This window comes from Elephantulus edwardii, unplaced genomic scaffold (genome assembly GCF_000299155.1).
Source record: "Elephantulus edwardii isolate Elephantulus edwardi_28Jun2011 unplaced genomic scaffold, EleEdw1.0 scaffold00131, whole genome shotgun sequence".
Taxonomy (NCBI): domain Eukaryota; kingdom Metazoa; phylum Chordata; class Mammalia; order Macroscelidea; family Macroscelididae; genus Elephantulus; species Elephantulus edwardii.
The window spans coordinates 1,326,179-1,336,398 of record NW_006399881.1 but is presented as its reverse complement, the minus strand read 5'-3'; the positions used below and the strand labels follow the sequence as shown (position 1 = coordinate 1,336,398).

Below are 10,220 nucleotides of genomic sequence, written 5' to 3'. Positions count from 1 at the left end.
TATTTATTCCCATTCCAAAGAAAGGTGACCCAACAGAGTGTGCAAATTATAGAACAATATCATTGATTTCACATGCAAGCAAGATTCTATTGAAGATTATCCAAAAAAAACTGGAACAACACATCAGTAGAGAACTGCCAGAAGTCCAGGCTGGGTTTAGAAGGGTTTGTGGTACTAGGGAAATTGTAGTTAATGTTAGTTGGATCTTAGCTGAAAGCAAGGAATACCAGAGGAATGTCTATCTGTGTTTCATTGGTTATGCAAAGGTGTTTCACTGTGTGGATCGTAACAAACCATGACTGACTCTGAGAAGAATGGGAATCCCAGAACACTTGATTGTGTTAATGAGAAACCTTTACTTGGAAGAAGAGGCAGTCGTCAAAACAGAGCAAGGAAACACTGCATGTTCAAAATTGGGAAGGGTGTACGCCAGGGATATGTCCTGTTTCCATACCTTTTCAACCTGTTTGCAGGACAGATTATCCGAGAGGCTGGGCTCTATGAGGAGATGTGTGGCGTCAGGATTGGCGTCAACAATCTGCGTTATGCAGATGACACAACCCTGTTTGCTGAAACTGAGAAGGACCTGAAGTGCTTGCTGCAGAGGGTTAAGGATTGTAGCTTTCAATATGGATTAAGGCTCAATATCAAGAAGACAAATATTCTCACCACTGGGCCAATTGGAAGTGTCATTATGGATGATGAAGAGATTGAGATTGTTCATAGCTTTAGTCTGCATGGCTCCATAGTCAACACTCTTGGGACCAGCAGCCAGGAAATTAAGAGACATATTGCGATGGGGAAGTCTGCTGTTAGGGACCTCTCCAAAGTACTGAAGAGCAATGGTGTCACTCTGGAGACTAAGGTGCACCTCATACAGGCCATGGTGTTTGCAATCCCTTGCTGTGCGTCAGAGAGCTGGGCAATGACTAGGGAAGATAGAAGGAGAATTGATGCCTTTGAGTTGTAGTGCTGTTGTGCTGGAGAATTTTATATGCCTTGAGCATTATGCTCTTTATTTTTTTTTATTTTCTACTAGTTTATTTACAAAATTCAAATTGTTTTCAAGAACAAATTATTTCAATTTCCCTCACCCCCCCCCATCAAATTGTACAACCCAATGATTTATCCTCTCTTCCCCCTGCACATCCTCATCCCTCTGCTTCCAACCTCTCCCACCCCTCTTGGATTCTTATATTCATTCTGCAATTTGGAAGGACTGGAGAGCATTATACTGAGTATGCATTAGCTTTTAAACTAGCATCATAGCTCTTAAGAAATTTGGAGAGGTCCTTGACAGCATACGTCCCCAGTGCAACATGTCTTTTGATTTCTTGACTGTTGGTATCATGAGTGTTGACTGTAGATCCAAGTAAGATAAAATCATTGACCATTTAAAGCTTTTCTTCATCTATCATGATGTAGCCTTTTGGTTCTGTGGGGAAATTTTTTGTTTTCTTGATGCTGAGATGTAATCCATATATAGTTCCTTATTGGAAAATTGAAATGAGATCTTGTTTTATCCATACACACTGTGATTGTTTCACAAGAGAAGTAGAGAGTGAGAATAAAAATAAAAACACAAAAATACACTGACATGTCCTGACTGAAGAAAATACAAATATGTGTCAATAGAAAAATAATTTATTATCTCTGAATATGGAGGCTCTAGAAAGTTGAAGAGGGCAAAATCCTTAATTTTCTAGGTCACAACTGTCTAATTAAGTTAGAAATTTTTTAAAAATATTTTTGCAATGTCATTATAATTCATTATAGGTCTAATCTAACAAGGTAGAAATACTAGAAGTTATTTGGTAGGGATTTTTTAGCACAGTCCATTTTCATGAAAGTCATTTTTAGCTCACTCCAAATTATATGTGTTAAAAGGATACACGAATTCATTAAATTATTTTTAACTCAGCTCATTATGACACTCAGCTTGACATCTCAGACAGTTGCTAATTTTTAACCAATTTAACAAAACATCCTTTGTTAAGAATTAAGTAGCAAGGCTTATAACTTATTATAGGTGAAATGAAAGATCTTTAAAGGAGAGATATATATTTTTAAGTTATATTACATATAGAACTGTAAATAACAAGATGATCCTATCAATGGTTTATTTAATTCAATCTCTCATTATACAGGTGAGGAAACAGAATAATCTCTTGCTACTGACACCAGGATGATAAGCAGAGAGAATAAGCAATGAACCTATCACATATTTAAAGAACACCTTATATATTAAAGGCTTTATAGTGTGAAAAAGGAGGAACTGAACATAACACACTTTCTGCCTGTAAAAGGTTTATGTTTTAACCACATATCTGATTGATGTGTGCTCCCATAACAATGGTATGAGGTAGCTTGCTATATTGTTTATAGGTGTCCCCTAGTACACGATGACTCATAGCAAGCCTATAAATAACAGATCTGAACTTTTCCTCAAACTGCACCACCCTCATGATCTCTGATATACTTAAGCCCATTGTTGGCACTCAATGTGTTAATCTGTCTTGTTGAGTCTTTTCCTTTCTTTGATCTTCCACCTTTTCAAGTATGATGTTCTTTTCCAATAACTGGTCCCTCCTGGCAACATGCCCAAAGTATGTGAAATAATTTTCCCCCATCTTTGTCTCTGACTGTACTTCTTCCAAGATAGTTTGTTTGCTTATTTGTTTTTTGGCAGTACTTTTTGCCATCTCCCCAATTCAAAGGTATTGATTGTTATTTGGTCTTCCTTATTCATTCTTATTCTTCATTTGTTGTTATAAGAGATATGAAATGCTAAAGGAATATTTCAACAGGAAGTCTTCTTGTGTAGGGTGGATTTTAAACTACTTTTGCCCCACCACAATTTTGTATCATCTGTTAACAATTTTGTGCAACTAGAGAAACATATGCTCATTCATAGGGAGTAAGAGGTGTGATTTCTTAAAATATTTGATGGGCACACATATTGTTACGTTTGTAATGTAGATGTTTATTCATTCATTCATTTAACTAGTTCTTACTGAATGCCACCTATGGGCTGTGCACTATTATAGGTGCTGAGGAAAAACATAATGAATGAAAAAAATAGTTTCCCTTATGGAGCTTATATTCTAAGAAAAGGAGAAAGACAACAAATAATACAAGAACATACAAATATTGTTTCAGATGATAATAAGTCCTATAAAAATGTAAGGTAGAAAATTAGATAGGACAGGTATGTTGTAGTATAATTCTTGTATTTAAATATAGGATGATCAGGGAAGATTTCTATATAGACCAGGTAAGTGAGGTGATTGAGCTATGCAAATATTTGGAGGAAGAACATTCTATGAAAAAGAATAAGTTCATTTCATTGATATTATTTATTTAAGTAAAATAAAAGGCACTTGCTAGTCAAGTCTCAACGGACAAGGATGTCAGTCTAGAGAGTAAGGAGTAAGGTGGCCCTGATCCAGGCATCATCTTCCCAAGTACTTGCTACGCATCTGAGAGCTAGACAGTGACTAAGGATGATAGAAAAAGAATTGATGCCTTTGCGTTGTGGTGCTGGAGAAAAGTATTGAACATGCCATGAACTGCCAAGAAAACAAATAATCTGTCCTTGAGAGAGCAAAACCAGGTTTCTCCTTAGAAATAACACATGTTGAAACTGTGTCTCACATATGTTGGATATGTTGTCAGAAGGGACCAGTCCTTGGTGAAGGACATCTTACTTGGAAGGATAGAGGGACAACACAGGAAAGGAAGACCCTAGATTAAGTAGATTAACACAGTGACTGTGGCTATGGGACCAAGTATATCAGAGATGATGAGGTTGGTTCGGGATAGTGCACAGTTTGGGGCCTTTGCTCATAGGGTCACTATGAGTCATAGTTGACCAATGGCATCCCTTCCAATCATAAGCCAGAATGAAAACGTTTACCTGACAGTGGAAGGAAGCTAATGAACTTATGATCTTTTTGGTATTTTCTGTGCAGTCTAAGAAAGAGACGTAAGTGGTTTGGAGGAGAGAGAGAAGTGTATAGAGCTGAGTGAGAGAAATAAAGAACTGGGAAAAGGGAATAGCAGAGGAAAGAAGAAACACATAGGAGACAAAGGGAAGTAATAAACTTATACCTCCATGGTTCAGAAAAAGTCCTCCCCTCAAGAAATTTCTTCCTGTCTCTGAAGCAGTATCTGTCACATATTTGTCTTTGTAGTACATTAAAGAAACAAAAATAAAAATGATTGCTTTTAAATTTATTTTGATTCATAGTAACTCCATGTGTGTCAGAGTAGAACTATTTTCAGGCCTATGGCCTGAAAATAGGTCACCAAGCTTGCTTGCTCGCTCACACGCGTGCTCTTGCTCTCTCTCTCTCTCTCTCTCTCTCTCTCTCTCTCTCTCTTTATTTATTTATTTTCAATGAAAATGTCCAGGTCAAATGATGCTTCTATTTAACAATTTCCACACAATTTGTTCAGTGGCATTGATTCTATTTCTCACAGTGCATCAATTTTCTCATCATTTCCTTTCCAATTGTGCAATTTCCAGGAATCTCATTTCTCTGCCTCCTTACATTCTCATCATAGAGTTTGAGTAAATGCTGACCACTTGGTGTCACAGAGATGATTTTTCTAAGAGCACAGTACTCACAGATGATATTCTTTTATGAATCAATCTGTTATTTAGTTAAAAGAACATTGTTTTGGTTCCAGGTTTACAAAATGTTTCAGGCTAGTAGTCTCAGAAAGTTCTTCAATGTCAACTAGTCAAGCACATATTGGGCTTGTTAAGAATTTTAGTTCTAGGTGAGCTCTGGTGGCCTAGTGGCAAGAAGCTGCACTGAATTCCCAGAGGCATGCAGTTCAAATCCACCAGATGCTCTGCTGTAGGAGGAGGGGAAATCTCCTCCTGTACCAGCTGGATCTGATTTGACAGTATACACACACACACACACACACACACACACACAATTTTAGTTCTGTCCTACATTTTTGCTTCCATTCTATAAAAGTCTGTCCATTGTGACCCTGATCAGAACAAATAGTAGTAGCTAAATACTATTTAGATCTTCTGGCCCCAGAATAGATGAGATCTTGGTTCATGTAGACATTAGTCCTGTGGACTAGTGTCTTCTCTGAGTCTATGTTTTCTTTCTTAAACCTATCCTCACCCCCTGGATACATAGAGACCAATACTTATATCTCAGATAACTGTTCACAAGCTTTTAAGGCTCCAGATGCAACTCACCCAATTAGGATGAAAAACATAAAATTGGCAGTTTATTAGGCTGACTGATTGTGTGCTCCTGTGATATTATGGTTTAAAGGCCTTCAGACTTCCTAAAAGAGTTCTGAGAGGTATTTAGTCTTGGACATATTCATGCTTGTGGCCCATGAACATTGTATATATGAATATATATGGTGATACATTTACATATGTAGATACATAGAGTTTCTATGTGCTATTGAGTCACAATCAACTCTAGTGGGTTTTGAGAGATAGGAAGTTGAATTTGGAAGAGATGGTCTTTCTCTGGCAGAGAAGCTCTTGGTTTTGAACTAGTTGCCTTTGGGTTGACAGTGCAATTTCTTATCATTGAGTCACCAGAGCATCACACACACACATGCACGTGCATAAAATGTGTATGTGTGCCTGCATTTTGTTGTTATTGTTACGTGCCATTGAGTCACCTGTAACTCATTAACCCTTTAAAGAGTTAACTTTTTAACCCTATGCACAGTAGCTCTGAACCTTGCCCAATCTTGAGCCAATATCACTGTTTCAGACACACTTGCCCCTATTACTCCATCACTGTGTCAATCCACCTCATCCAAGGTCTCTCAACCCTTCCAAGCAATTCCTTCTCTAAGGAATGGTCCGTCCTGGCAACATGACCAACATATGTGAGATAGGGCTTCAAAATCCTTGCCTCTAAAGAGCAACGTGGTCTCATCCTCCACAGGACATACCTGTTTATTATCTTTGCAGTCCATATTATGTCCAATACTCTAGTTCAGCACCACACTTCAGATATCCCCATATATACAAACACATGTACATATCTATAAATTTGCATACATACATATAAACATGTGTAATCTCCTTCCTAATTTTGTTGTTGCAAAGTTGTATATATTATAGCATTTATAAAAAGTGTGCTTTCTCTTGCATACGTCTTAGTGATTTAATTTCTTAGGTCAAGCTGTTCATACTTCACTTATATTTGATGTTTTACCTTGACCAGAAACAACAAGTGATTGCTATCTAGTGAGTCTATCCAACTGCCACCTATTCTAGATTATCCCTGGTGATCAATGGTTTCCATGTACTTATTTTTGTTGTTGTCATCATACAGTATTTGTCCATTTGTGATTGACATATTTCATTTCGAATCATGTCCTCTATATTTATCCACATTTTAAAATATTTTGAGAATTTATATTCATTCTTTATGACTTCATAGTATTCTAGTGTGCACATTTTGTTTATGCCTTTTTAAAGCCTTTTTAAAGTTTGACATACTTTGGACATGCTGTAAGGAAAGACAGGTCCTTGAAAAGGGACAGTGCAGGAGGGGAAGACCCTCTATGAGGTGGATTGATTCAGTGACTGGGGTAATCGGGATGGGTGTGTCAGAGGCAATACGATTGGCACAGGATAGAGCAGGGTTTAGGGCTGTTGTACATAGGGTCGCTATGAGTCACAAGCAACTCGATGGCACATAACAGCAACAAACAGCAATGCTTTTTTAATGGACAAGTTGTTTTCATCTCTATGTCATTGTGAATGATTCTTCGATGGACATAAGTGTGCACATATGTCCAGACCTTTTTGTTGCAGTGGGCATTTCTGGGTAGGCTCCAATATTACAGGTAGTAGTTTAATTCACTGACCTTTTGTGCTACCCAAAGCCCACTCTCATTTTAATATTTTAATAAGAACTCTGGATTTACTCCAGATCTGATAAAGGAAAGAAAGACAGAATAAGGGATAGTCCTATAGACAGAAATGAATATTTTATATGCCCATTATTTTTTTTACCTAACAGTAAGATTTTCTTTTGTATGCACTCTCTGAACATACACATACCCACACATCTGCAAGATTGTTCTTAAGTTTTTATATGTATATCAGCATATATTAGTGATACAGTACACTTCCTGGAATACCAGTGACTCACTAAGATAATGAAAATCACAGTGTCAGAACATGAATGCAATTCCGATCTGACCTCTGGGGCACAGAATCATTTCCCCAATCCTTTCTCATGGCAAAATACATGGAAAAAGACAATAAAAGTATGGGGTGCCAAAGTTATGGATGAGGTGTCTTAGATTCAGCTCAGCTGCCCTGAATTCTTTTAAGAACTATCTCTGAAAATATTTTAAAGCATTAAAGAATTTTAGAGGCTCTGATTTAAGATATTTTAATAGTAGGTTTTTAGTTTTATGTTTCTGAACCTCTCGTACTTCTCCTTATCAGAGCTCCAATTGAAGTTCAAGTTAATTTAAGGATATTGAACATTATAAATTTATACATTCACATAAGATGTTTATTTTGGCATTGCTAATTTTTTTCCATTTGAGGTCAATCCTACCTTAAAGATGACCAACAAATATCTACAAGTGATAGAATGGGAAAATGTACGAATGATGGTCTTACTGTGGTTCGTGATTATTTCTTGATTTATGTTTAGACTTTGACCATTCTGAGCACTAATGCCTATAGCATAATGTTGCATGAGAATGATGTTCAATGGATTCTCCTCAAGAAATGCAAGATATGAAATTCACAGCTTGTCAGATTTAAGCTCATTATTAGAAATTTTTTCCCTCTCAGATGTAAGATCACTCCCATTAAAACAAAAGATTATAAATTCATGACACGTGTAGATAGAATTCTAATTAAGGAAGGTGCTCACAACTGTGCATTTTGAGCCAAATTCAACATTGTCTTCCTGTGTCAAAGGTTTCTGTTTGCAAGTGTATCCACATCTTTTTCAACCAGTGCTTGAAAATAATGAGTTGAGACAAGCTCTGTTATTTATATGAAAAAAGGATCATACTGAGGTCACAATTTATGCTGTGTAGGGTAGTGTTTAGAGGAAAAATACCCGTTCTTGTCTGAACTTTTTTTTTTTTTGCTTCTTGCTGGCAGACACACTATTTATTATATGTATAAAGATAGTGATTAATTAATAGGTTAGAGTTAAGGAACAGCAATTTTCAGCTATAATGGAGGAACTTGTCAACCAAATGAGATTTTTAATATAATGAAGACTTGAAAATGAAGTCTACCTTATCAGGAGAAAAGCTCTCCTAGCCACAGAGGCTACAAATAGAGAAAAATCAATTAGCACAGACTAGAATTGAAAATCATGTGGCTTATTTGATAATAAAGGGGTGGGTTTTTTTTGTTTTGTTTTGGGGGTTTTTTTGTGAAGGAAATGCAAACAAATCCATGACCAAGGACAAGAAGGCTAATATTCTTCTCTCGAGAGTTAGTGTAAAAATGAGTATTAGCAAATTGATACCATTCTTCCTTTATTAATTTAGATTCCTATGAGATTGGGGATAAATATATGATGTTCAATCCCAAATGATAGTAGCAGAGTTAGGTTAAAACCTGTTTTGGAATAGAAGAGAGAAAAAAACTGGACATATTGATGATTTGCTTCCAGGGAAAGTAACAAAGGAAGACATTTAAAAAACCTTTATTTAATAACTTCCCAGGTCACATATATCCTGAGCCCTTGATGAACCAATCTGTTTTCTGTATGATAGTTTTAAGAGGGCATTGTCAAGGCATAGAATGACCTCTTAAAAATCAGGAAGGAGGGGTGCTGACAAAATCACAAACATCCAAATATTGTATGGGGACAGTCTGTGTGTGTAGACATTATGAAATATAAAGACTCTAAAGTATGTCCATGGAGTACAGTGAATGGATCCTTTTGCAAAATTGAAAAAATAGCAGAGTCTCAAATAGAAATGTCCTGACTTCGTTTCAGCCAGAACTGCCATCTTGCAGTGATCCGCCAAAATGACCTACACGAAGGGGAAAGAGGCGGGGCACCTGCTATATATAAGTTCTCGGCCCTTTAGTGGAGTTGTTCCTTTGGCCATTTATATGCGAATCTACAAGAAAGGAGATATTGTAGACATCAAGAGAATGGACCCTGTTAAAAAATGAATGCCTTACAAATGTGACCATGGCAAAACCAGAAGTGTCTACAATGTCACCGAGCATGCAGTTGGCATCGTTGTCAACAAACAAGGGTAAAATTCTTGCCAAGAGAATTAACATGCACCTTGAGCATATTAAGCACTCTAAGAGCAGAGACAGCTTCCTGAAACAAGTGAAGGGAAATGATCAGAAAAAGAAGGAAGCCAAGGAAAAAGGGACTTCGGTCCAGCTGAAACGCCAGACTGCTCCCCTCAGAGAGGCACACTTTGTGAGAATGAATGGAAAGGAGCCCGAGCTGCTGGCACCTATTCCCTATGAATTCATGGCGTAATCAGGATGAAATAAAGCTGTCCGTCTAGTAAAAAAAAAAAAATTTAAGAAAAGAAAGTGTCTTGAAAAATCTTTCAATTCAACTATGCCATTTCAAAGATAAGGCATGTAAGGCCAAATGAGGGGTTATTCTGAGGTTTCTTATTACGTTGTTAATCTTCTTCTGCTTTCCTGATTCAAAACCATGCCTTGATGAAGGGAAAATCAATAAAGGATCAAATGAGCATTATATTTTCCCTAAATAAGGTTTCTAGTTGGGTTTAATTGTGTATCCTTAGAGACCTCTTACTGATTTAAGGAGACTTGGTGGTATAATATATTAAGTATCAGGTGGTGGTTGTAATTATGTGCCATCAAGTCACCTGCAACTCATAGTGATCCTATGTACAACAGCCCTGAACCCTGCTCTGTCCTGTGCCAATCGTACTGTCTCTGACACGCCTACCCCCATTACCCCAGTCACGGAATCAATCCAGCTCATAGAGGGTCTTCCCCTCCTGCGCTGCCCCTTCACCTTCCCAAGTATGATGTCCCTCTCCAAGGACTGATCCCACCTTACAATATATCCAAAGTAGGTCAAATGCAGCTTCAGAATCCTTGACTCCAAGAAGCAGCCTGGTTTCACCCTCTCTAGGATGAACCTGTTTATTCTCCTAGCAGTGCATGGTTTATTCAGTACTCTTCAACACCACAGCTCAAAGGCATCAATTCTTCTATCACCCAT

General features: G+C 37.3%; 1 pseudogene; it reads left to right on the top strand.

Moving 5' to 3' along the window:
* The first annotated feature begins 9,022 nt into the window (after positions 1-9,022).
* LOC102863406 lies at positions 9,023-9,497 on the top strand (annotated as a pseudogene).
* Positions 9,498-10,220: the final 723 nt, after the last annotated feature.